At 41.1% G+C, this 27,855-nt stretch overlaps 1 protein-coding gene across 1 annotated transcript in view; it reads right to left on the bottom strand.

Moving 5' to 3' along the window:
* SPIDR (scaffold protein involved in DNA repair) overlaps positions 1-27,855 on the bottom strand; it is a 330,382-nt gene that overhangs the window by 74,293 nt on the left and 228,234 nt on the right. The gene's annotated exons all lie outside the window — the stretch shown is intronic.

The following is a 27,855-nucleotide window of genomic DNA, read 5'->3' as shown; positions in this document are numbered from 1 at the left end:
CAGTGGTTGTTTGTTCTATAATTGCTTGAGTGTGTGTAGTGGTGGGTTTTTCCCTCTTCAGAAACAAATCTCCAACATTATTTCTTTAGTTCAAAGCACTGACCAGCATTTATGAGCAACCCTGAAAAAACAGGCCTACATGAGTGATTGGCTTTTATTATGGAAAAAGATTTTATTTTTTAGCCTCTAAGGATTTATTGAAGAAGGAGACATAGTGACCCCTATGCTAAGCTTAACTGAATGGTGGTCTACGCTGAAAATCTACATCAGCATAGCTTCGTCTCTCAGGGATGTGAACAGTGTAGACAGCGCTAGGTCGAAAGAAGAATTCTTCCATTGACCTAGCTACCTTCTCTCAGGGAGCGGATTAACTATAGTGATAGAAGAACCCCTCCGTTGCTGTAGTGATTGTGTACACATGAAGTGCTCCAGCTGTGCAGCTGTAGTGTTTTAAGTGTAGACATAGCCTGACACTCTCCCTTACCGAAAAAAAAAAATCGTATCAAAATGATTTTTAAAATCATTGTGCTTCTCTTGGCAGTATCTTTAAACTCTCAATATTTGTCTCTAGTATAGTTGTGTTAGCAGTCCTACGCACTGTTAATATAATAATAGAAAATGAAGAATCGTGTAATTGTACCAAGGAGGCAAAAATTTAAAAGATGACTGTGTTCTCAGAAATCAGCATCAGTTTGTCCAGCCATAAAGAATTATAGCTTGCTTCTAGCTTTAAGTTAACTTAATGGTAATGATCATAAATATTTCTAATAGTATTTTAAACTGGGTCTTGTGAGGTTTTTGAACATGGAACTGAATGTACTGCCAGCTAGGGCTTCACCAGCCATGGTTGTAAAAAGTCATTTTTCAATTTGACATTAGCTTGTTTACTGACATGTGTGTAGTCTGTGCTTGGATATTCAGTAAAGGGGATCAATAATGATCTGAGAAAATATTATTACTAAAATATGTGAACTAATTAGTCATTTCACTTTTTATTGCTGGGTTTTTAAAACATAAGTAAGTAACTTTTAATACATGTAAATTTATTTAGATCATTTAGCATTCTGATGTATTATGTAATGTGCCCATCACTGTGGTATCTAGGTCTCATATGCACAATTTAAAAAGACAGTCTTCAAAGATATACCGTAGACTCCATAATATCAGAAGATCTAGCTGCATTCTTAGGTGGGATTGTACTCCTTTATTAGTTTCCTTGCAGAAACACAGTAAGTTGCATACCCAGAATATTTCACATTTTTCTAATGTAGGAGATTTTCACATTTTAAAATATCTAATTTTGGCAACAATTTAAAAATAATCACTCTAGGAAACAATTAAAGATTTTGGTATTAACTGAATTTCATGATCTCTGATACATCAAACTGGAAAGATTCAATTTCTCACATCATGCATCAGAAAGAAGAAACAACCAAGCTGCAAAAGTACCGGCACAAATAGAATTAAAAATAAATGCATATATATATGTATGTATTTATATAAAATAAATGCATATACATATACACTGTTTACATCTTCAAACTGTGGGGGTTAAAGTGGACTTTTCTGCATTTACCTGAAGTCCCAAGGACTGAAATAGATTGAGTAAGGAGAAGACTGCTAGTTCAACCTCCTGATACGACCGCCCTGTGGGAAGCTAATTGTCTAGGAAAGGAAATATTGGGTTGCCTTGTTGACACAAGTGTGCTACTACCACAGCCAGGACCTCTGTAAAGACTCGAGGCTGTTGATAAGCTGAAAGGAAGCACTCCATATTGGAAGTGCTCTAGGCCCCCGGTAAACAGCAGAAATCACCTATGAGCTGGATGAATAGGAGTCCTTCAAATAGAGAGTTACAAAGCAGTCACCTTTATTCAGGGAGGGGATTATAGCAGCCAGAGTAGTTATCCTGAATCATGAGTGGTGGATGAAGACACAGCCATCCTAGAACCAGGATGGGTCTCCAGCCCCACTTCCTTTTGGGAATTAGGGAATATTTGGAATAAAAGCTTTTCCTCCTATGTTGACAAGCAACAGGCTCTATTACCCTTCAGTGGGTAAGGGAGTCCACCTGTTGTTTGAGGATCCTTTCGGGAAGGGGAGTTTTGGAGAAGGGGTAGACAGGAATTTGATCATATAGCTGATTGAAATGATGCCAAGATCCATTTGTCTAAAGTGATATGCTGCCACATCAGAAGAAAATGGGCCTGGAGGTCATCGAAGGGGAGTGGGGAAACTGGTTAGGTGTGGGCTGACTGATGGCTCTTGAGCATCCTGTCAAAATGCCCTCTTCATAGATAGCTTGGTCTGAAGTGGGGATGGTGGTGATGCATTGTGTCTGGAATTTTCTTGCAGGCTCAAAAGCCCTCTGAAGATAGAAGGGCTGAGGCAATTTACAAAATTTCCCTGGGTATATATTCCCAAGGACAGTGGCGGGAGAGTGCTTGAGGGAGTGAAGTGACTCATCAGTCTTTTCACTAAACAGATTGTTAGAATCCTGCGCAGACACAAAATTTGTATCCCCATCTGATCTGTGATCTGCAAAAATGATACATGGTATCTGCAGATTTGCAGGCCTTTAGATATAAAATTTGGATCCGCATCCATCTATGATCCACAAAAATGGTCCGCAGATGTCCACACCGATTTGCAGGTCTCTTCAGATTGTTATCCTTAAAGAAGAGATCTTCAACTGTCACTTGGACCTCCCTGGGGAACCCCAATGACTGCAACCAAGAGGCCCACCTCATAACCAAGAAGATATCATGGAGCATGAAGCCACATTCACTGCTTCAAGTGATGCCTGGACGAATGATCTGAAATTGGAAGTCCACATTCCTGCAGTAGTTTAATGGCAAACTCTGAGAGCTTGTTGTAATTGATAAAGTTGTATTTTGACATGACTGTCTGGTATTTCACAATTTGTCACATAATAGGCTGGCTGATGAGAAATTATTTCTGACCAGGGAGGATAAAAATCAAAGATTTAAAGAAAAAAAAATAAATTGGATTTTTTGATAAGTTTTTTCCTCAAAAAGCATATTATCTAAAAATAGTTTTAATTAAGATACATTACAGCACAAAGATATCTCATCATGGAATAGGGATTATAAATACTAATTTTATAGTATGAGAATGTATTCATGTAAAATATGTTATATTTTACATTAATATAATATATTCCAGCAAAATCATGGAGCAGGTCCTCAAGGAATCCATTTTGAAGCACTTGGAGGAGAAGGAGGTGATCAGGAACAGTCACCAAGGGCAAATCATGCCTGACCAACCTGCTTGCCTTCTATGATGAGATAATTGGCTTTGTGGATATGGGGAAAGCAGTGGACATGATATATCTTGACTTTAGCAAAGCTTTTGATACAGTCTTCCACAGTATTCTTGCCAGCAACTTAAAGAAGTATGGGCTGGATGAATGGACTATGAGGTGGATAGAAAGCTGGCTACACTGTCAGGCTCAACGGGCAGCTGGTATCCTGGGGTTGGTCCTGGGGTCAGTTTTGTTCAACATCTTTATTAATGATCTGGATGATGCGATGAATTGCACCCTCAGCAAATTTGCAGATGACACTAAGGTGGGGGAAGAGGTAGATAAGCTGGAGGTTAGGGATAAGGTCCAGAGGGACCTAGACAAATTGGAGGATTGGGCCAAAAGAAATCTGATGAGGTTCAACAAGGACAAGTGCAGAGTCCTGCAGTTAGGAAGGAAGAATCCCATGCACTGCTACAGGCTGGAGACTGATTGGCTAAGCAGTAGTTCTGCAGAAAAGGGACTGGGGATTACAGTGGACAAGAAGCTGGATATGAAACAGCAGTGTGCCCTTGCTGACAAGAAGGCTAATGGCATATTGGGCTGTATTAGTAGGAGCATTGCCAGCAGATTGAGGGAAGTGATTATTCCCCTCTATCTGGCACTGGTGGGGCCACATCTGGAGTATTGGAATCTCCTTCCTTAGAGGTTTTTAAGGTCAAGCTAGACAAAGCCCTGGCTGGGATGATTTAGTTGGGGACTGGTCCTGCTTTGAGCAGGGGGTTGGACTAGATGACCTCCTCAGGTCTCTTCCAACCCTGATATTCTATGACTGTATCCAGTTTTGGTCCCCCCACTACAGAAGGGATGTGGACAAATTGGAGAGAGTCCAGTGGAGGGCAACGAAAATGATTAGGAGGCTGAGGCACATGACTTACAATGAGACGCTGAGGGAACTGGGGTTATTTAGTCTGCAGAAGAGAAGAGTGAGGGAGGATTTGATAGCAGCCTTCAACTACCTGAAGGGAGGTTCCAAAGAAGATGGAGCGAGGTTGTTCTCAGTGGTGGCAGATGACAGAACAAGGAGCAATGGTCTCAAGTTACAGTGAGGGAGGTCTAGGTTGGATATTAGGAAACACTTTCACTAGGAGGATGGTGAAGCACTGGAATGAGCTACTTAGGGTGGTGTGGAATCTCCATCCTTAGAGGTTTTTAAGGCCTGGCTTGACAAAGCTCTGGCTGAGGTGATTTAGTTGGTGTCGGTCCTGCTTTGAGCAGGGGATTGGAATAGATGACCTCCTGAGGTCTCTTCCAACCCAAATATTCTATAATTCTATGAACGTTTAAGAAAAGTTCTGTAAATGAGTTGCAGTAGCTCATGGATTAGGGACCCAATCTTATGGGGTTCCACAGGCTTCTGTATAGCTTATTTAGGTTAGTCTATCTACCTACCCAATGGGACTCAGTGCTCAGTTTAGAAGATACCATCGGAGATGCTTAGTTTTGAAGTTTTCAAACTGTGGATTTGTGTCTCCAGAGATAACATGTTGTTAACAGCAAAAATGTTTTCAATAAATAAATAATACTTAGAGGTGAGAAATAACAGACCTCAACTCTATTGTCCCTCTGCAAATTTGTGTACACAGAGTCAATCCCTCACAGCTCTCTAAAAGTGCAAAGTTTCAAAAAGTTAAATGAATAGAAGATTGTTGGGGGCGGAATAGATCTGGACAAGGAGAAGAAGTCTGGAGATAAAGGTGAGAAGCAAGGGACATATGCTTGTTCTGTTAAAATATTATATGTTTGCCGCTGAAGAAAAATATCCAGAATACTTAACATTGTTGTTTTAGTTAAATAAAACAATTTAAATGTCTGTCTGGTGAAGTTCTCTTCCTAATACAGCACGGCAAGAAAATCCTCCAAATATTAATGATTAACCTGTTAAATTGGAGGTAGTTCACCTCCCAATGACTTCATAAATATCTGCTTCAACTACCTTTAGTAAATGAAATAACCAAACAATCATTTTCTGATACAGCTGTAAAACTAATCTGAAAAGTTTTCAAAATAAAACAGTGTTTAAAAATGTATAGTGCATACTTTCTAAAAATGAAACCTACATCTATCTCTGAGTTGTGAAGAATATGTGTTAAGGTTATAACCACCAATGAGAATGCACTTTTATGTAGAAAACCTTGATTAAATCAAGTCTTCCTGACTAATGATTTAAATCATGATTTAAATAAATTTGATTTAAATCAAATCTACTCTGTTCTGACGAAGGGATCTAGTCTCTTGGCTTCTTTGTTCCATGGAGTGGACCTAGGCTGGTGGAGCCTGTTTTGCTCCATGACCACCTGGAAGACGAGAGAGTTCAGGTTAGGGTGGGAGAACAAGTATTCTACCCACTTGGACAGCACAAAGTACTCCTTCTCAGCATTCTTCAGGGTCAGGGCACGGGTGTGCCACATAGATTTAGCAGGCTCCAATACAGCCTCACTGGTAGGGAGCACCACCTTGGAAGGAACCATAGAATTGAGCATGTCCAGAAGTTTATGGATGGAATACTGAACCTCCTCCACTGAGATCTCAAGGGTTTCTGCGAAGGTTCAAGGAAGTCCTGGTATTGGCTATAATCATCCTGGGAAGATGGAATGGCTGGTGCCACTGCCTCATCTGGATGTAAAGGAAATGCTGTTGGCAGCTCTGTCAATATTGGCTGTTCCAGCTCAGCGACATGCTCTGAGACGGACTGAGGCTCTTCTCTTGGCAGCAATCTCTGTGGAACGTAGTGCTCAGGGTCCTTGTAGTCTGGGGCCTGAAATTACACATCCCATGGACCTCAATATGGCCAGCAGCTAAGTTCATAAGGGTATGGAAGCAGGCCCCAAAGGTGTTACTGTGGGTTCCTAAACCCACAGTACAGGTCACAGGGATGCAGAAACCTCTGGTAAGCTCTGGAAGCCCTGTCCAGGCTAACCTCTCATGCTTGTGCTGTCAGGGGAATTACTGGCACCATCTCCTGTTCGTCAAAGGAGTTCTATAGGTGGAGTTGACTGCACTGCATCTTGTAGCAGCAGAGCTGGATGCATACAATGGAAAATAGTGCCTAAATGGTGTTGGAGCATCCATGTCACAGCTAATACTTGGGACCAGTGCATGTGAGGTGATGATGGCTTTCGAGAGAACCGGTTCTTCAACTGTCTGAAAGGATCAGAAAGGATCGGTGATTCAAGATCAGTGTAAATCAGGGATCGGCAACCTTTGGCAAGCAGCCTGCCAAGGTAAGCCGCCTGGTGGGCCAGGCCAGTTTGTTTGCCTGCTGCGTCCATAGGTTCAGCTGATCACAGCTCCCACTGGCCGCAGTTCACCGCTCCAGGCCAATGGGGGATGCGGGAAGTGGCGTGGGCTGAGGGATGTGCTGGCCGCAGCCTCCCACAGCCCGCATTGGCCTGAAACAGTGAACTACGACCAATGGGAGCTGCAATTGGCCGAACCTGCAGAGGTGGCAGGTAAAGAAACCGGCCCAGCCTGCCAGGGAGCTTACCCTGGCGGGCCGCATGCCTCAGGTTGCCGATCCCTGGTGTAAATCATCAGGTCCTCAACAGGAGTGTAACAAGCTGGCTGGAGTTTTTGATATAGGCTAGTCCAACAGTGCAAGCTTGGATGCAGCACGGTATTGCCTACGTGGAAGGCGAATGTTCCTTCCTATCCTTCCTGGGTGTAAAGGACTGGTCCCATCTCCTTCATGGATAGTTTTGGAGCACTGGATGCTCCCAATACCATCGATTGCAGTCCATATCCCCCATGAGCTCCAGATTAACCCATTCTTGAATTGCACCCATTCTGCAGATTTTCACTCAGTACTGAGGGGAGAGGATAGGCAGTCCTCTTAAAGGCCTTGTGTAGCCCTTTTACCCTCTTTTACCCTCCTCATGTCTGTATTTGAGTTTAATGGAGGATTCCGAGCTGGAGAACATCAGTTCATCAGCAGGGCTTCTGCTCTGAGCCTTCAGCAATGCAGCATAGGCTGCTTCCATTTGGCTACAGTTCTAACTACATGAGCTAGCAGCAGGAGAATGCTGTTGTTCCAGAGGGGCTGGTGGTGGAAGGTTGGGTCCAGGAGATCATTGTAGGAGCCCAGCCCCAGCCCTAGCCCCAGCCTCCCTCTCTCTCTCCCTTGCCCACCCCCAAGACTTGAGTAGCTCCTGCCTCATATAGTGCTCCCAGAGAGAGAGACTGCTGCTAGGGCTCACATGCAGGATCTGGGAGTAATGTGGGAGATCCTGGTCCAGCTCTCTTTACATGTCCTGGGAGTTAGAGGGGGCGATATGCTTGGTCTGAAAGGGGGAAGCCCAGCCAGACTCTCCCATTCCGTCCTGCCAGCTTCCAAGTATTCCCTGCACAGTGGCAACTGCTGCTGCTGCCGCCAAAGAAAACAAGGCACTTTCTACCTTGAGGGCATTCCCCCTGCCAAATATCAAAGGTCTGGAGGTTCTCAAATAAAAGGACACAAGAATCCTTTTAACGGAAAATGTCAGACTGCCTAAGTAGAGGAGTTGCTACCAACTGCCTGTACAATACACATACACTCACAAATTTGTTGTTACAATCTACATTAGCCTTTGCAGAGTTACCACACAATCTCACTGATGTAACTCTTTCTTATCCAGCCTCCTCCTACCTACTATTTTGTAACTTCCTTCATTGCATCATGTTTAAAAATCAGACTTTCTGGGGAAGGGAACATTTTATTTGTACTGTGAGATGCCAACTACACTCTTGAATGCTCTAAAATAATGCTGATAAACTGAGAACTCTCAAGTAGGAATCAGGCATAATAGGGCATGTCTTCACTAGCAGTGTTAAAACACTGCCATGGCAGGCAGCACCAGCTCTGGGAGAGAGCTCTCCCAGCGCTGTGAAAATCCACCTCCATGACGGGAGTAGCTCCCAGTGCTGGTGCACTGTCTACACTGCCACTTTACAGCACTGAAACTTGCAGCGCTGCAAAGTGGCAATGTAGATAAGGCCTTAGAGAAGAGAGTGGAGGTAACTGTGTGGGGAAGAGATTTCCAACTGCTCTCTGCATTTGAGCACACTCTGCTGAACCAGTAAAAATAAAAAAAGTGGCATCCTCTGCATTCTTAGGGTAATCACTTGTCTCAGAAAACTGAGAATGTCTTTACTTAACAAAATACAAATGTTTTGCCCTACTTTTCCACTTGGACATCTGAAGCAGACACCAGCCAGTGCACCTAAAGAGCCAGCCCCACCAGGTTTGCCAACCCTTCCTTGAAGCTGCCAAGTGAAACCCTAGCTCTCACCACAGCTTGATCCTTCCCCAAGATTCCCAAACCCTCTTAGGTATATTTCCTTGACATACTACACCTATCCCACTGCAATGCCCTCCTCGTCTGCTAGCTGTCATAGTTGTATGCAGTGTTGCTGCAACTGTGCTGGTCCCAAGATATCAGAGAGAAGTGGTGGGTGAAGTAATATTTTCTATTGCAGTGGCTCTCAACCTTCTTCTCAACTTGGGCCACACATAAAGCTTTAGCTTGGTTCAGAACACAGTTATGTGCGAACCTATCACCTGGCACAGTGTTGCAACCAGGATAGGGAAGATCCATAGTGTAACCAGGTATCTTGATATGGTTGTATTGTAGTACAGAAGTGCAGATGGGCTCGAAGAGCCACCTTATTTCAGTAAAATCCCAGATGTGGAGATCTGAATGAAGTGGCTGTCAGCTGTAACTGTTCTAAGTGAAAAATCCATAACAAAAGGACCTTAAAGATCAAAGTCTCATGGTTCCAGCGGCTCAAGAGATGACAGACTCAGAGCAACAAATTCAGGCTCTAGATTTGATCAACATGTCCAATGGAAAGGCTAAATAGGGCCAATGCTTGGAGGAAACAGATTACTAGGGGGTCAAGGCCTAACTCTGTTACAGTAGACTCTCTCAGATTTCACTGAAGCATGAATTCTGAGGACAGACTCAGGGTCTTTGCATAAATCAGTGCTGTGATCCAAAAGTGATGGATCAAACAGAACTTGCACCAATTTCAAAGGAAAAAAACTTTTTCAAATCCAGCAATGTGGCTTATGTCCCAGATCTTCTTGAGCGAGAACATCAACACCACTGGTGGAAAAAACACCTTTGCAGAAAGGTTTAACCTCTCATGCCAAAATGTCATTGCTAGTATCTTTAGTTCATGAAGAAATATCTCACAGCATGAGCACATACAAGACAACATGAGATCAAATTATGGAGGATTGGGACAAAGGGCAGGGCCGGCTCTACAGTTTTCACCGCCCCAAGCAGCGCGCCGAATTGCCGCCGCACGGCGGGGGCAGTCCGTGTGCCCTCAGGACATCAGGCGCGTTTCCACGGCGGCAGCAATTCGGCTGCAGCTTCTATGTTTAGTTGAAGCCACCGCGGACAGCTAAACATAGAAGCTGCTGGTGAATTGCCGCCACCACGGAAACGCGCCTGCCGCCCTAAAGGCACACAGACTGCCCCCGCCGTCCGGCGGCAATTTGGCGCGCTGCTTGGGGCGGCGAAAACACAGGGACTGCCGCCCCTTGCAGACTGCCGCCCCAAGCACCAGCTTGGAATGCTGATGCCTGGAGCTGGCCCTGACCAAGGGACATATGTACAGAAGACTACAGTTCCATCAGAATAAAAAGTTTTCCAAGGATTTAAGGTATGGCTGCAAAAGAAAGGAAATGAAGTTTTAGATGAATGTGAACAAGGTCTATCAAAAATGTTCCTCCATTTTGGAATCCAGGATCAGCAAGATGATAGTCTAAAATGTTCTAGTCCAGCTTAGGTGATTCGTGCTTGATCTAAGGGGTCTGCAAAAAAGCATGGAGGATGACTATATCAACTCTCCTTTAGCCCAAGAACATAATCAAAAGGATCTTCCAGCCACCATATGACTAGCCATTTTGCAAGCTGAGAGATGAATAAGCCATGAGCCACAGCACAGGTATAACAGGAGGTCAGATCATATGGGGCTATTTTGTAGGAAAATCAGGATACTTTCTCAACTGTACCTTCTGGGCACAGGCTGTAAGTAAGGAACAAATACTGTTCACTTTCTTTTGATAGGGTAATGATCTTTAATCGGCGAAGAAAATTTATCCCAACAGATTACAATGATTCGGTCTTCGGAGAGAACCAGATTTTTGCCTTAGTTACAGAAAGTATAGTTAAGCTTTGGGAATGGACAGCGTAAATTAGGCCACAGGAGCTGCTGAATAGCTTTTAATAAGGGCAATGTTTTGGGGGTGAAAAGGTATAGCATTATCAGCCTTCTCTTCCACAGTGAAGTGTAGCTACTATGTGACAATGGCCGATGTAGTGAGCTGTATTCTGAAAAGACTGGGATGTTTTTGTACATATAAATAAACTATTACAGTGAACTTTCTGAGCTCCCGTTGACTCTGAAAACTCTATTTCTTACGACTAGCATCTGAGGCAATTCTTACCAGGATAATGAAGGTGAGAGGAATGGCCCTTTCACCAAAAAAAACTTTCAGATTTCCTGTGAATGGAGGCAGAGTGACTATGAGGGAGTGGAAGAACAGCAGCTATAGCCTTGAGAGCAGTGGTAGGCCTGCCTTTCTTAGGAGGGAGATGTTGGGGTGGAGGACACTCCTGGGATTAACTGTTAGAATAGCTAGGTTAGCTAGTAAAAGGGACTGTTAATTCCACATCTCCTGCAGAAATGGTAGGCAGAGCAGAAACAAAATTTCTACTACTTCTTTGGGTTTCTGTGCTGTAATCTGGTTGAGAAGACTTATCAGAGTTGGTGGGGGACCCTGAATTACAGCGGGGAGAAAGGTTGGGTTGACAGGATTGTCAGAGACCACCTCAGTTTTGTTCCAAGGACAGCATTTCTTACTCCCTTGGTTTCTCTCTCTCTCTCTCTCTAAGTAGCTTTCTGTCTAGTTCTCTTTCAGAGGAGGAGTAAGGAAAAGTTAAAAAAAAAAAAAAAGAAGAGAAACCGGAAAGGATAATTGAGTTGTTATCCAAAATCTTTGGTCCAATAGCCAGTCACTTGAATCAATGCAAAGCAACTAGATCAGCAGTTCAGACTGAAGTATTCAAAACTTACAGGAATATGACATATCCCTAACTCATTTTAAATGCCAAATAGAAAATACTTTATGCAGCTGCATACTAGCTGAGACTTATTTAAAATAATAACTAAGTGCATTGTTTATAAAAATGTAATTGAATTCTGTAAGTCTTGTGTTTTGCTATGTTAAAGTTTTATATGAAGTCCCCTTGGATCCTGGAGAGTTCTAGTTCTAGTTCATTAAAGAGACGCATACTGTTCTAATACATGTTCTATGACAGCACAAACAGTTTTCATGTAAACACAGCCATGAACACCATGAGTAACAACTCTGTTTCCATCAGAAGCCCTTTTTCCTGCGTAAGAAGTCTGCACGCTAATAAATGTCCCATGCTAATGTTAACCAGATACAGCTGGCTCATAGCTATAAAAAGCATTAATGATAACATAAATACTAACGTCTCCGCCCTCCTGAGCCAGTACGTCAAGGCTGTGCAAATGCATCACTTTCCAAGTGCCCTGTGTGAATGAACTGGCTGCTCTGAACCAGCTTGGGCTGGTTCTCTGAAGTTTGTTTACTGAACCGCGTGTGCAAAGAGACAGGCTGATCATGGGGGATGAAGGGGGAGAGAAAAATCACATGATCAGCTGGCTCAGGCAGCCAGTTTTACTGACAGCCTTGAATGATGTGGTTTTCAATAACAAATAGAATAAGGGGGAGAGTAGTGTTTATAAACAAAACATATTGAGCTATAAACAAAGATGTGACCATCTTTACCTGTGTTGAATACTATATGATATTTTGAAATTTTATTAATTTTAGCATATGCTTTACTATGCAATAAAATGTCTAGATTCAGTGCATACAATGATATACTGCAAGATTAAAGAGAAGGGACCCATTACAGGTTTACCTCTTTGCTGTGTCTTTGCTTTTTTTAAACAACAGGACTTTATTTTATTGAGCTTTATCATTTAAAAAAATGATAGAAAAAGGAACAAATACAAATTTAGCATGTACATACATGGAAAATAAAACCACATCTGCATTTCTATTTAATGCGAAAAAGGTGCAACGTTAAGGTTGCAAATCTAGACATAATCAAGTCAGGAAATTAAAATGTTATGGTACTGCAGGTAGCAATGGTAACAAGCACACTGCATATATGTTAAGTATTCTTGATTATTATTTGGGCTGCAAACTGTTTACAGCATGTGTAATTATATTCAATTTAAAGTAAGCTAATGTTGGTATGAGAACTGTTATCTTATCATTGCAGAACTTGTGTGTGTTTCACTGTGTCTTGCTAGATTGTGACAAGCCCTCCCTGAGCATGCAAGTAGGGAAACTTACCTGCTGTGCCAGCCACCCTTTCAAATGGTGTAGCAGGAACCAATCCAACCTGAATTCCCCCAATTCTTACAAAAGCAGTTGTGTCTGCCTCCAAGAGCTCCTACTGGGTAAGGCAACACTTAGGCCCCTTTACACAGTTTACCCTTAAAACTTTATTAACATATGTTTTGATTTCAATTTCCTTGTTTATTTCAAAGATATAAACAAAAATGAACAGCGTTGTCAGATCTTCAGTTTTACCATGAGTTTCAACTTCTGAAGTCACATGAATACGTGAGAAGCTCAGCTTTCATGTTTTGGTTAAAAGTAATCTTTTATCCACAAGCTTGCAGAGAAAAGTTTGAGAATATGACCCAAGTGTAACCTAAAGGTTCAAAAACCAGAAAGTAAATCAAAAGGAACCCAAAATGTAGTCTTATTTTAAAATATCTCATTTTTAAAGCCAGTCTTTGGCTCTTGGTTTTTTGAGCACATGGGGCTAACTATACCGAAACAGCCTTGCAGAAAACCATAACAAACAGCAGCAGCAAATGTGTCAACTCATCTGCTTTATTCCATCAAGATGTAACTTCAGAGGCTAGTTGGGACACTGGACAAGGGCAGTTGTTTTTTAAAAATGTGTTAGTTAGGGTTAGCTAGGGTTTTCAAACATGACTGTCCTTGTCCACACTAAGGACTATAGCCATGCCATTTAACATTATGTTTGTTACCATGTTTTCTAACAATGTATTTTCTCTTAGAGAAGCCCTAACACTATTCTATATCTAAGGGTTTGTCCACTGGAAGACTTAGGGTCTGAATGTACAGTGCACTAGCCTGCTTTACACTAAATTGCCATATGGACCCTGCTACTACAAAGTTCCATAAAAAACAGCAGTAGGCTAAAGCAGATGGGGTGCATTTGACAAAGAAGGAGAAGAGCATCTTCATGCACTGACTTGCCAGGTTAGTGAGGAGGGCTTTAAACGGGGCAGGTGACAAAAGCCCACAGGCAAGTATAAAAAAAAAGGTGACCTTAACAGAGACGTCAGAGGGGACATGGATAATTAGAATAGGGACATAGGAGCAACAAGAAGGAAATCAGCGGAGGAAATCTGCCCAACATCTTAGAAATCTATGCACAAATGAAAGGAGAATGGAAGTATTAGTACATACATTCAATCATGGCTTAATTGGCATTACAGAGACTTGGTAGGACAAGTCTTGTGACTGGAATATTGCTATATCTTGATCAGGAAGGACAGGCAGGGTAAAAAGGGAGGAGATGTTGCATTATATATCAAGAATGCATAACCTTGTTCTGAGGCCCAGAAGGAGATGGGATGCAGACCAGCTGAAAGTCTCAGGGAAAACATAAAAGGGATAAAAAAAAACAGAGGTGACATCATGTAAGGGTTCTATTAGAGACTACCACATCAGAAAGAGGATGTGAATGACAAATAACCAAAACACAAGACCTAGTAGTAATGGGGGAGTTTAACTTCCCAGGTATCTGTTGGAAAAATAATACAGGAAAACATAAAATTTCCAAGAAGCTCTTGGAATGTACTCAAGACAACCTTTTGTTCCAGAAAGTGGAGGCAGTAACCAGGGGCACAGTCATTTTAGACTTGATTCTAACCAACAGGGAGGAACTGGTAGTGAATCTGAAGGAGAAAGGCAACTTGGGTGATCATGATTCTAAGAAAAGGAAAGAATGAAAGAAGCAGACTAAGAATAATGGGTTTTAAAAAAAGTCAGACTTTAACAAACTCAGAAAACTGACAGGTAAGGTTCCACGTGAAGAAAATCTAAGGGGGAAAGGAGTACAGGAGAAAGGGCAGTTTCTCAAGAAAACAATATTAAAGGCACGACTGCCAGCTATCCCAATGTAAAGGAAAGAAAGGAAGAATAGTAATAGGTCAATGTGGCTCTATTAGGAGCTCTTGAAATGACCTGAAAATGAAAAAGGAATCCTACAAAAAGTGGAAACATGGACAAACTGCTAAGGAGGAACATATAAGAATAGAACATGCATGCAGGAACAAAACCAGAAAAGCTAAGGGACAAAATGAGTTACATCCAGCAAGGAACACAAAAGGCAAGAAGAAGAGATTCTTTAAATTCATTAGAAGCACGAGCAAGATGGAAGGAAGGAAAGTGTAGGTCCCCTACTTATCAGGGAAGGAGAGCTAACAACAGGTGACATCAAGAAAGCTGAAGTGTTTAATACCTGTGTTTGCTTGAATAAAGACTGTGAGTGGATGGGTCATTACAGAAAGTAAAACCTATTTCCCCATGCTAATTTTTTCCCCTACTGTTACTCATACCTTGTTGTCAACTGTTGGAAATGGGCCATCCTGATTATCACTACAAACGTTTTTTTTTTCTCCTACTGATAATACCCCACTTTAACTGATTACTCTCATTATAGTTAGTATGGCAACACCCAATTTTTCATGTCCTCTGTGTATATATACTGTATTTTCCACTGCATATATCCGATGAAGTGGGTTTTAGCCCACAAAAGCTTATGCTCAAATAAATTTGTTAGTTCCTAAGGTGCCACAAGTACTCCTCGTTATTTTTCTTCAGTCATCACTAAAAAGATTCATGGCATTCTGATACTCAACACATTTAATATTAACAACAAGGGGGAAGGAATGCAAGCCAAAATAGGGAAAAAAACAAGAATATTTAAATAAATTAGGTGTATTCAGCAGGGCCTCATGAATATTCATCCTAGGATACTTAAGGAACTAGCTGAGGAATCTCAGAACTGTTAGCAATGATCTTTGAGAACTCCTGAATGATGTGTGAGGTCCCAGAAGACTGGAGAAAGGCAAACAAATATTTACCTATCTTTAAAAAGTGGAACAAAGAGGATCTATGGAGTTATGGACTGGTCAGCCTAGCTTCAATTCCTAGAAAAATACGGCAACAAATTTTTAAACAACCAATTTATAAGCACCTGGAGCACAATAAGGAAACAAGGAATAGCCAGCATGGATTTGTCAAAAACAAATCAAGCCAAAGCAACCTAATTTCCTTCTTTGACAGGGTTTCTGGCCTACTGTATAGGGAGAAAGCAGTAGATATGATATATCTTGATGCTAGTAAGGTTTTTGACACAGTCCCACATGACATTGTTATAAGCAAACTAGGGAAATGTGGTCTAGGTGAAATTACCATAAAGTGGGTGCACAACTGATTGAAAAACCATATTGCTGATAACACTCTTCAAATATGTTAAGGGCTGCTATAAGGAGACCAGTGATCAATTGTTCTCCATGTCCCCTGAAGGTAGGACAAAAAATAATGAGTTTAATCTGCAGTAAGAGATATTTAGGTTAGATATTAGGAAAATCTTTCTAATTATAAGGGTAGTTAAACTCTGGAATAGGCTTCCAAGGGAGGTTGTGGAATCTTCATATTTGGAAGTTTTAAAAAACAGATTTGACAAACATCTGTCAGGGATGGTCCAGGTTTACTCGGTCCTGCTACAGTGCAGGAGGCTGGACTTGACTTCTCGAGCTCCCTTCCAGTCCTACATTTCTATGACTCTATGAAAGCACACTAGGGAACTTTTAGTATGAGTTAGGAGGGGCCATTTGACTAGTTAGCACATGGCAGGCTAATCACTTGTACATTTACACCCCAGCTTGCCACATACTAAGTTTCCATGTGGACAAGCAATAAACAATAAGCAATAAACATTCAATCGCAGTCTGACTCAGGGTAGTTTTTAAAAGCACCGAGTTAAGTTCTGCACTCAGTTACATGAATACAACCCTGATCACATCAGTGTTTACATATGTGTAGCTGACCAATTAAATCAGCCCACTACACTTATCCTACCCATCTCTTCTCCACCAAAATGTTTTTCCATCTCTTTTGCTATCACTCTTCCCAACCCAATGCACACAGTTTGATTCTCCTCTCATTTACATTGGGTTTTTTTGCTTATTTTTTTTTCACAATCACAACACTCCACTGGCCTCAGTGAAGTTACTTGTTGTACACTGGTGTAAATGAGATCAGAATCAGACCCACTGATTTCCCTGATTTTGAGGGTGTTTACTTAAAAATTCTCTTTTCTCAAAATTTAAACACTACCAACTGGGTCCCCCAGCCCTAGCAGCTGGTCATCTATTGCTGATATATTTAGACATTTAGTACTGAGCATGACTACTGTAAGCAGCCTTTGTTGGTTCAGCCACTGTGCCAAGCAAACATGTACCTAGTATTAAATAGAAGTCCAGTGAGAAATGGAAATGACTTTTGCCAAGAAATGAGGTCCTGAATTCTTTAGTTAACAAGCTCTTATATTCTGTATTTAGATTATTCTAAGATGGTTGATTAACCTGTAGTGCCATATAGAAGAGATGACATAAAAGTATTTTTGTTCCTAATGACCAGATTCACATCCTGGCACTTTTTCCCCCTCATGTTGGATGGAGTGTTTAGAAATCGGGGTATCTGTTGGGGGTAGGGAAAAAGCCTCACAACATGCACATTGATCTAAAAAAGCAAAAACATCTGCTACAGTCATGAGTGAATCATATCTAAACTAAATCAGGAACCCTGATGTTGATAAGTGCCCTGTTCACTCACAAAAGTACTCCAGTGCAGGAACTACGTGGATTCAAGGGACATTAATGGACAAACACACAAAAAATGAAAGGTACACCACACTACATAGTGTTAATTCATTCCTAGTTCATTCTATTGGACTGTGAAGAAACCTATAGCTCTAATAAATTCTGGAGTAAGCACTGAGATAGTAAAGTCTTTTGACTATATTAAGACCCAATCATACAGAACCAAAACGTCAAAAGTCCTGTCATTATGCAATAGAAAAATTGTTAATTAAGAGGAACTAAGCGCACTCCACTTACATTCTGTATAGTTTGATGACTTCGCTGCGTCAGTTTAAAAGAAAAATTGCTCTGAATTATTTGCATTCAATCTTAACCTCAAGTGCTTCTAATATAGGTCATTCAGAGAAGTGTGTACTGCAGCCAAATTTAGGCCTCAGATCAAACACCTAAAACTCAGAGTTATAAAAACATTTAAAATCTTTGTCAGTTTGTCAGAGAAGTGTAAATCACTTCCTTTTTCTGCCACAGAAGTTGTAACAGCAGCAGCAAATAATCCCTTTTAACCCCTATACAACTATATATACATTGCAAAGTTTGTAAATTCCTATTTATTTACTGCAGTAGTTTTCCTATACATAACTTACATCATTTTGAGGATGTGCTCGTCTACACACACAGAAAGCTGCAATTATGATTCTATTTGAGGGGAGGGGGTGGGGGCGGAGGAGTTAAGACACTGACTGAAATGAGTTTGGTCCATATTGGATATCTGGCCACACCATTAAACAATGACACAGTTTGGGAAGGCTTGAAGTTTCTGTCTAGGAGAAACACAGATGTAGAACAGCAGCAATTCTAACAAATCAGGAGTGAAGTGAACTGATAGAGGTAGAGAGGAAATCTTAATTATCACTAAAATCACATATTATAGCACATAAGAAAGGGAGTAAGATAAGAACTAAGATGGACCTTATGAAGGACCATTCTTTTCTATTCTTATATTTTCTCAATGTTTCTTATCTTTTACACCCATTTATTAGTGCATAGTGCACAGGATATCCCACTCTTCAGAAGTTGAAAAATCTAAGGAGCTATATTATTATTTAGATTGTAAATACCCTGCACACTATAGCACTAACACATAAGAAGACACAATGTTTAGAATCTAAAGGCCCTCTTTCCACTCAAAAGTATTCCCAATGATATGAAGGACACTATTCAACACGATGAAAATTGGTGGTTGGAACTAAATTAGACAAATATATAAGTAAATCAGCACAATGTGGCAGAAGAAGGGGAAGTGGAAAGAGTGGGGGATAATACAAAAATATCAGGTTACACAGGGGTGGGATTTTGGTGGATGCACAAAAGAATGGGCATTTCAAATATGGCCACAGAAGTCCCACTATGAATACGGATAAGTGTAAAGTCATTATAATTTGTAGCCTAAAATATGCTTATTCTTATTCAACCAATGAATCTGAATTTTTTTCTTCACTGCAACATCAAAGGCTAAAGAGAGGAAAGTAGAATTGGCTGTGTAATGCCCTGCCATGTCAGACTCTCCAGTCTGGCCTGATTACATCAAAACTCTCTGAATGTAGACTCTAATGAATGTTCCTACATTTTTAACTCTGTCCCTAAAAAAACAAAATAAAATGAATTGAGTCCAGTCGAGTAAGATTAAGAGGGCTCAAGTCATGTTCCTATTTTCTCTCCAATGTGTCTCTAGTAGTTATTTTCAAATTATGTCTTCTCTGGGGCTGACGATGACCAATTTTAAAAGTTAATATAGGTGGTTTTCACTCAGGCAAGCCTCTCATTATAGATCAACTTACAAAGACTTTTTTTCAGAACAGGCCTCTAATTTTGCATGTAAAATCATTTGTACAAACAGTGTTTACACAATTCAAGCAAAAATGTAATTGCATGTACAAATTCCAGGCAACATATTTGGAACCATTTAGAGTCTCGCCCAACTATTAAATGCATTATAAATACCGCAATAGAGAGTTATCACCTCTGTATCTGAGATTCTTGCCTTCTGCACCATAGTAGAAGGATAAATTCCAGAGACACAAACTGGCTTTTATAAAAGTTTTGGAGAGCTGCTCCAGCATGACTAAAACACTGCCTCCAGGTCAGCCTCAAGTCATGTATTTGGGTGAGGGGTAGGGTTAAAAACACACATGGAAGATTTCTGCATTCAGCACCATCAGCCACACAACTTCCAAAGACACAAAATTCAAGGGGAAGAGAGGTCAAAAACAAGGGAGAAAATTCCATACCTTTTACGTAGACCATCTTGGAACAATTCTTGACAAACAACAGATGCTGGAAAATTACTATCCCTAGTTTAAACTACAATCTGAGAACAGTGACTGCACATACCTTAATCTTTGATCTACGGCTGGAAAATTACCTTTGTAAGTTGCCCGCTTTCTACTCCCTAAACTGATTTTCTACCACTAGATAACACATGAGGAATAACAATACTACTTTTATATTTCTTCTGTATCAGAGGTTGGCAACCTTTGGGAAGTGGCATCCTAAGTCTTCATTAATTTAAGGTTTTGCGTGCCAGACCGGCAGCACAGGTGGCACACAGAACGCCAGACCGGCAGCAGGCTGAGTGGCTCAGCCCGCTACTGGCCTGGGATTCCGTCCACTGGCCCCTGCCAGCCGGGGTCCTGGCCACTGGCCCCACTCAGCTCACTGCCAGCCCGGGTTCCACCCATTCAGGCCAGTAGCGGCCTGAGTAGGGCTGGCAGCCAGGACCCCAGACCGGCAGTGGGCTGAGTTGCCCACTGCCAGTCTGGGGTTCTGTAATCCAGGCCAGCAGCAGGCTAAGTGGGGTCAGCGGCCAGGACCCCAGCTGGCAGCAGCATGCCACTAAAAATCAGCCTGCGTGCCGCCTTTGGCATGCATGCTGGAGATTGCCGACCCCTGTTCTATATTCTTTCTGGAATCATTAGGTTTTTCATACTTGGTGCACATACATAAAACTGGAGGGGGGGGAGAAGTGGAGGGAAGGGGGAGGGAGAAAAGACAAGGAGAATGACAAGATGTTCATATGCTACAACTACAGGTTGTGATTCAATTTAGGCCTTGTCTACACTAGAAAATTAGGAGGCTTTTACTATGTCGGTGGTATGAAAAATTCACACCCCTGATCAGTGTTGTAAAGTTGACTTAAGTCCAGATGTAGAAAGCTCTAGGTCGAAGGAAGAATTCTTCTGTTGACTTAGCTGCTTTATCTACGCTGACAGGAGAACCCCTCTCGTCGACATAGGTAGTGTCTACACTGAAGTGCTACAGCAGTACAGTTGTGCTGCTGTAGCATTTTAAGCATAAGTAAGCCCTTAGTGTTGTATGCGTTTCAGTGCGGGAGGGGGAAAGGATGGAGAAGGGAGTGATTACAGTGTAGGTGGTGGTGATTACAGAATTGTGCATAATGGTAGTTCCATGAGAAACAGTGAGTAAGCTAGCAAAAATGCATGTATATAATAATGGGAAAACCACAGATTAGTAGGAATTCTACTGTTTCTTGAACAAAGTATTAATCTTCAGAGGGAGCTACTTTCTATCTGTGTACTTATAGGGCTGCCACCACTGTATGAAAAGCCGGACTACGGCCAGGCATTCAGGGTGACATGCAAGTGGGACGCCAATAAACAATTCCTCCCCGGAGGCAGCTTCCCCTGATTTGCCAACTGGAGGTTCATCTATAGGGCCCAGCTCAACTGCATCCCACTGAATGGAGCTGTCCTCCATGGGAATCAGGACAAGCGATGCAGGAAGTGCAGCTATACCAATGAGACACTACCCCATGTCCTGTGTAGCTGAAAGCCCCACTGGCATCTGCGACACGCCATCCAAGATTACCTGGCCAGAGCCATCTCCCCACCCTTGGGGAAGGTGGCCTTAAACTCTACCATCTCCGGAACTGACAGCCAACTGCGACCGGACATCATCACACCAATATGGACTGGAAGATGATCATCATGGTGGACATCATAGCACCATTTGAGAACAGGACTCTGGCCTTCCACGATGTCCGAGCTTGAAAGGTAGAGAAATATGCCCCTCTGGCCGAAACCTTGAGAGCTAAGGTCAAGACATGTGCACTGATCATCGGAATCTTAGGCGCATGGGACCCCAGTAATGAGTGAGTGCTGAGAGAATAAGGAATCAGTCAATGCTACGCTTGGCTGATGCAACAATTCATGGTGCTGGAGGCCACCAGGTGGTTGAGAGACATCTACATAGAACACATCATTGGACATCGGCAATACCAGCAGGGATGAGTTGGAGTGCCAGTGAGAAGCGCAGTCAGGAAAGTAACAAATACTTTCCTCATAGATTGTATTTTCTAAATGGACAACCAACTTAATTCTCAATTACTGAGGGACAATCTCCACTCATTGATATGTTTTGCTTTCTACAACCAAATCTCCTTACATTTTTCATGAGTGATGTATTCGAGTATTCGGATTCTAATATTTAAACTGTATTGTTAAATCTATTCACCTAAATTTGGGTTATTGCTGATTATGTACTGTATGTATCATATGCCCTTTAAAAACTAACTTTGTATTTGTGTATAATGTAAACACTAGACCCAGATGTAGAGACACTCTTTTCCCAACCTATTTATTATATAATTATTTTTTAACATTAGGTTTAATAAAAATTTTAAATCTGAACACGCTGAAATGGAGCGTGATTCTTCTGAAGAACTAGTGAGTGACCAAAGGTTCCATCAGCCCCTCCCCCCATCCACACACACATACCCATCACCCTCCTGCCCCCATCCCCACACACAGTTGGACAGCTAGTAATGGTCATTTCTGATAATTTCCTTGCCAGAAGGATCAGTACCCTTTACATGTGTGCTTTTTACTGACCACCACCCGCGTGGGACTTTTCTTGTACACCAGCTAGTCTACTACAGTTCTGACACAATATAGAGACAAAAACAACTTCTTAACAAATCATTCTATCATTTTATTAGTTGTTATACCCAGTGCTGGATTTAAAAAGAATGGCAAGTTTTTGTTCTCGTGCAACACGTTTATTAGATAATATCTCTTTTACCCTCCACTTCACTGTTTACCTAACATAGAAATAAGATTCTGTGTTTAGCATTGAAAAATAAACTGTAATGTAAAATTAACAATGTCTACACATAAACCACTAGAGCAGCACAGCTACGCCACTGCAGTTGCACTGCTTCAGTGAAGACACTACCTGTACCTATGGGAGGGGTTCTCGTGTCAGAATAGGTACTCCACTTCCCCAAGAGCCAGTAGCTAGGTTGCCAGGAGAATTCTCCCGTTGACTTAGTGCTGTCTACACTAGGCAATTAGGTTGGTTTAAATGTGGTGCGGATTTTTCACACCTCTGAGCAACAGTTATGCCAAGTTAATTTCCTAGTATAGACCATGCCAGATTGTTGTGAAGGAGTAGTACTGGAAAGAGTTGAAGTTCAATCGATCACACTTTATAATCAGCAGCTGGGAGGCAGCTTTTCAGGAGTGAGTTTGGGGAGGGATGTACGGGGAATTGATGACATGAAACGTATTATAATTTAATGTCTCAGCCAGACAGTGAGATTTTTCACACCTCTGAGCAACAGTTATGCCAAGTTAATTTCCTAGTATAGACCATGCCAGATTGTTGTGAAGGAGTAGTACTGGAAAGAGTTGAAGTTCAATCGGTCACACTTTATAATCAGCAGCTGGGAGGCAGCTTTTCAGGAGTGAGTTTGGGGAGGGATGTACGGGGAATTGATGACATGAAACGTATTATAATTTAATGTCTCAGCCAGACAGTGAGATGCCAAAGCTGGACTCTCAAAAAGCAAACGGTCTCTTTCTTCTCTATTTCAAATCCCCATTGGTCAGTCAGTTGCTGTGATCAGGGCAATGCTTTCCTTATAGAAGGTGCAAAGAAGGGTGGGGGAGGAGTGAACAATCCTACTGTGAAGGACACTAAGGCCTTGTTTACACTTAAAAATTAAATCAACCCAACTACTTTGCTCAGGATTTCAAATGCCCTGAGCACCATAGTTAGGTCAACCTAATCCCCAGCATAGACATGGCTAGGCTGGTGGAAATATTCTTCCATCGACATAGCTACCCCCTCTCAGAGAGGGGATTTAATTACACTGACAGAAAAACCCCGTCTTTGATGTAGGAAGCATCTGCATTACAGCATACAGTGGTGTAGATGCAGCACTGCAACTGTAATACTTGTACTATAGACATAACTCTACTCAGAGAAAGAAAGAAAAGCAGAAGCGAGTTATTAGTCCTTGAACTGCAGTGGATATGTTTTCTCAAACTGCTTAGGGAACTATTAAAAGCCTTTCAAGTAGCAATTAGACAACTTTACAAGAATATTAAAAGCACATATCTTTGCTCACAAGAAGCAGCTGAAAAAAGGAAATCAGGGAAAATGTTCTAGTTTATGAATTGCAGTGAAGAGCCTTCAGTTACCTATTTCCTGTTTACTTCCCACTTGAAAAATTGTACCCCAGAAATCCAATGCAATTAAAAATCCATCATACATTTTAGAACACACTGTTGAGAAATGTTTTGTTGAAAAAAATGACTGGAATGCTGTAAACAGAATAAAGTCGGCCACAAAAGAAAACGTTTTGACAGATGCTAACATCTGTGAGCATGGATCTTTAAATGATTCTCCTTTCCATCTCAGACCTTCTTCACATTAAAAACATACTAATTTTAAAAAGGCTTTTTATACCTCAAGATGAGATTTTCCTTAAGTTAGACACTATGACTTACCTAAACACCACCAGAGACACTAGAAATGTTAACCGTAGCATTTGATCCATAATGCAACTGTGTTTGCACTAAGACAAATTGGAATGAGAATGTCCTAAGACCACAAGAGGGAAGAAGAGAAAGAAGAAAGATGATCCTGATATGATTAATAGGTGCTTTTACAATTCAGATGGAGACTTCCTGACTGGAGACTTCCTGACAGTGAGTCAGAGTCACTGATGTGACTTCTGTTTACCCCCCATCATTGGGGTAGGGAAGGAGGGATAGCTCAGTGGTTTGAGCATTGGCCTGCTAAACCCAGGGTTGTGAGCTCAATACTTGAGGGAGCCATTTGGGGATTAGTCCTGCTTTGAGCAGGGGGTTGGACTAGATGATCTCCTGAGGTCCCTTCCAACCCTAATAATCTATGACTCTAAATCAGTTTCAGAGGACTGGCGCAAGTCACTAGATCCTTTCTACCTGGCATTACATAGGCATACACTGTGTAGAAACTCACAACAACCTGCTAGGAAACAAACAATCCCAGCAGATATGGCTGTAGTTCTTTTGCTGCCCTAGTCAAAACGGAAATGTAGATTACCCACATTCCCCTATTTATACACACAAACACTTGGCTTTCCCTAATTATTTGCTTCTCTGGGGTTCTGCTTGCATGGTGGAGTCAACTCTGGCTGCTTCTCAAGGCCCTGACAAGAAAAAAGTGACTAGAAAATATAAAATAGAGAGAAAGAATAAAAGGACTATTCATTACTGAAAGAAAAAAAGGGGTTACAAACCTTTTTTTAAAAAATTGTATACATTCTGAGAACAGAATGTTATTGTAAGCTAGAATTTTAACATTAAGGTGGGAAGTAGGTCAGGACATATGCCAAAAGAAGCAAATGGAAAATTCCTATATTCACACACAAAGATTTTAAAATGTGGCTACACAGCCATAACTAGCACTATTCTTTTTTAAAAGTTACTAAGCTTTTCATCAATAGGCCACATCCTTTTTCCAACCCCAAATCTTTTGAGCTCTTGGATTGGTTAATTATCCAGTAACCTTTCAAACTTTGAGTACTGGTTACACTAACTACTACATATAGTTCCTGTCCTTTAAGAATAAAACTGACCAACTACATTTTCCTGAACTCAAGTAGCCCCCTCACAATAAGATCATACTGGCAAGAACAAAATCCAAATTATACACTGCTTGATACCACAAACACAAAATACAAGGCTGACTCAGCAAATCAGGCATCTCATCAGCAGAAGGCTCCTTAACACAAAGGGTGTCTGTCTTTCTTTCTTTTTTTTCTTCTTTTTTTTGTATTTTCTTACCAATTAGGCTCTCTCTAAAAGAGTTGAAAAGAGTAATGTTAGATGGAAAAGTTTTTGGCTTACACCTGTGCTCCACACCTTTTTCTAGGGATGGGCTGAATCCATTCAGGCAAACCACCCCATAATTCTCCACATAGATGCCTCTAAGCAAAAGCAATTTCACTGAGAATCAACTTTACACGATTTTAAAAGCTACTCTTTCACCAAGAGAGGAGAACAGCAGCAATATGCATGCCAGACGATAATGGGAAAGAAAAAGAATCATGGCAAGGCATGTTTCTTCCTTTACCTGCTCGCTAAGCATGTACAGTACATCTTCTTCAACAGCAGCGCATTGCTGGAGGGAATGGCAAATATAGTGGTTTTTAAGTGTCCTGGAAAATGCCCAGAACCCCAAATTTCATAGATTGATAGATGTTAGAGATGCAAAAGACCTATTAGGTCATCTAGTCCATTTGCCTACCAGTAAAGGATTGCACTTTACTGTAGGTACAAATTATATAAGTACCTATGCAGTAGTTATATAAAGGTAGGTATTACAGTTTTTAGTACTTCGTCCATTTACATTACACTAGCAACAGTTTTTGAAATTTTTCTTAAGAGAAAATTCCAAAAACCTCCACAACTTGTAAATATTTTTGTAGAATTTAGGTGCCCAGAACTAAACACTATATTCCAGATGCAAATCCAGCACAACCAGGCAGACAACCAGGATTAACATCCCCTTGCTCCATATTTTATTTTCTGCTTCTTTTCATTTTATTGCCTTTTTTAAAAAAATGTTTCTCTATTGCAGTGACATTTAGATGCTATAACAATAAGAAAATTGTAAAACAGTCTGTCAGAAACAGTTTAAATCAATAAACTGTAGCGCTGCCCTGATACTTAGTTCAAACTTTTATATACAAATTAAAGACTTCTGCTCACTCATATTCTCTCATAAGCTATACATCTTGTTTCCATGACAAACGTTTTAGGTAAAGAATTGGCAGCTGGTTTAGGGGATGGTAACTTGTGACAAGAAATGAAAGAACTCATTAGCTTAGTGAGGGAGTGATGCAACCAGGTCACTTTTAAGATGATGAGCATGGAAGTTTCTGATGTAGAAGGAAGTTTCTTATGGCTGATACAAGTCAGGATCAATTCTCAGCTGAAATGCTTTCAAAAATTCTAAGGCACTATCAATGGCTTAGTTTAACTACTGTATATGAGACAGCTTAGCTAAAGCTGTAGGGAGTATTTAGAAACCCAGAACCCTATGTTCTCTGCTTGTATAACCATTCATCCAGTTCTGAACTGAGGGGTTTAATGTCCAAAGTCAAAAGGATCTATTTTTATTTCAAGTTTGATGTAAAAATACAATCTGAGATGTGTGTGTAGTTTCACCCCACTCCTGTGAAGGTTGTAGACCAAAGACTATCTGGAATTGTGTTCATGGATGCAATTTTTTGTTTGTTTGTTTAAATTTTGAAACTGAAAAGGAGGTGACGGAGCTAGGATTTTAGATCATAATTGAGCTAAATTATGGAGTGATAATAGCCACTCCATAGTTAAAATTGCAAACAGTTTTCCATCAGAAGCCCAGTTTCAGCCCCTTCTTAAAAATCTATGAAGAAAGAAATATAGGCAGGTTGTTTTTTTGCCGATATAGAATTTTTCTATCATTTTTCTGTAATAGTGGACACAAAGTGCATTCATTTAACACAGTTTTTAAACTGAATTCAGTTAAACCTGTGAAACTTGAGCATAAGGATGAGCCCTTAGAACACTAGAATACTCATGACCCTGTTGAGGTTCGTTGAGTGGCTGATGATACAGTTTTAGTTCTGTGGGAAAAAATAAGCCTCTTAAGGCTTGTGGAGAAAGATTAGGGATCGACTGGCTTCTGTAGAGCATCATAAGGCTTACAGAGAAATGAGGGTTGAGGAATTTCTATAAGTTTTTGAGGCTAGTTGGGTGCTCACAAGCCTTCTATTGCCTACAGGGGTCTGATTGGAAGTATCCTCAGTGAAGGCTCTAAGGCCTGAAGGGTCCCTCATGAGCCTCCTTCAGCTTCCCAGGGGGTCTGAGGCACTTACCCTTGTACAGCGACACACTTATACAGCTCCAAAATTCTGCAGGGACTTCCTGAGGTCTTAAAAGGCATATACACTCTAATCTGTGATACATGCCTGCAACCTTAACATAACCTTAATAAAGCTTTTTGTAGGAGAACAAAATTTAATGTATTTGCTGTATAAAGTTTCAACTCAATATGATTTGAAAGTGCTAAGATATAAACCCCCCCAAAAGTGGGATTTAATAAAAATCATGGTGGTCATAATCACAGACACTCATTTTATTTCATTCTTTTCCAATTCTGCTTTGCACTTTTAGAGTCAAAACAATGAGAATGAAAAGTTGTAGCAGTAGTCAGTATTGATGGCATCAAGAGGG

Source organism: Gopherus evgoodei, chromosome 2 (genome assembly GCF_007399415.2).
Source record: "Gopherus evgoodei ecotype Sinaloan lineage chromosome 2, rGopEvg1_v1.p, whole genome shotgun sequence".
Lineage (NCBI taxonomy): Eukaryota > Metazoa > Chordata > Testudines > Testudinidae > Gopherus > Gopherus evgoodei.
This window is presented reverse-complemented; position numbering and strand designations above follow the sequence as displayed.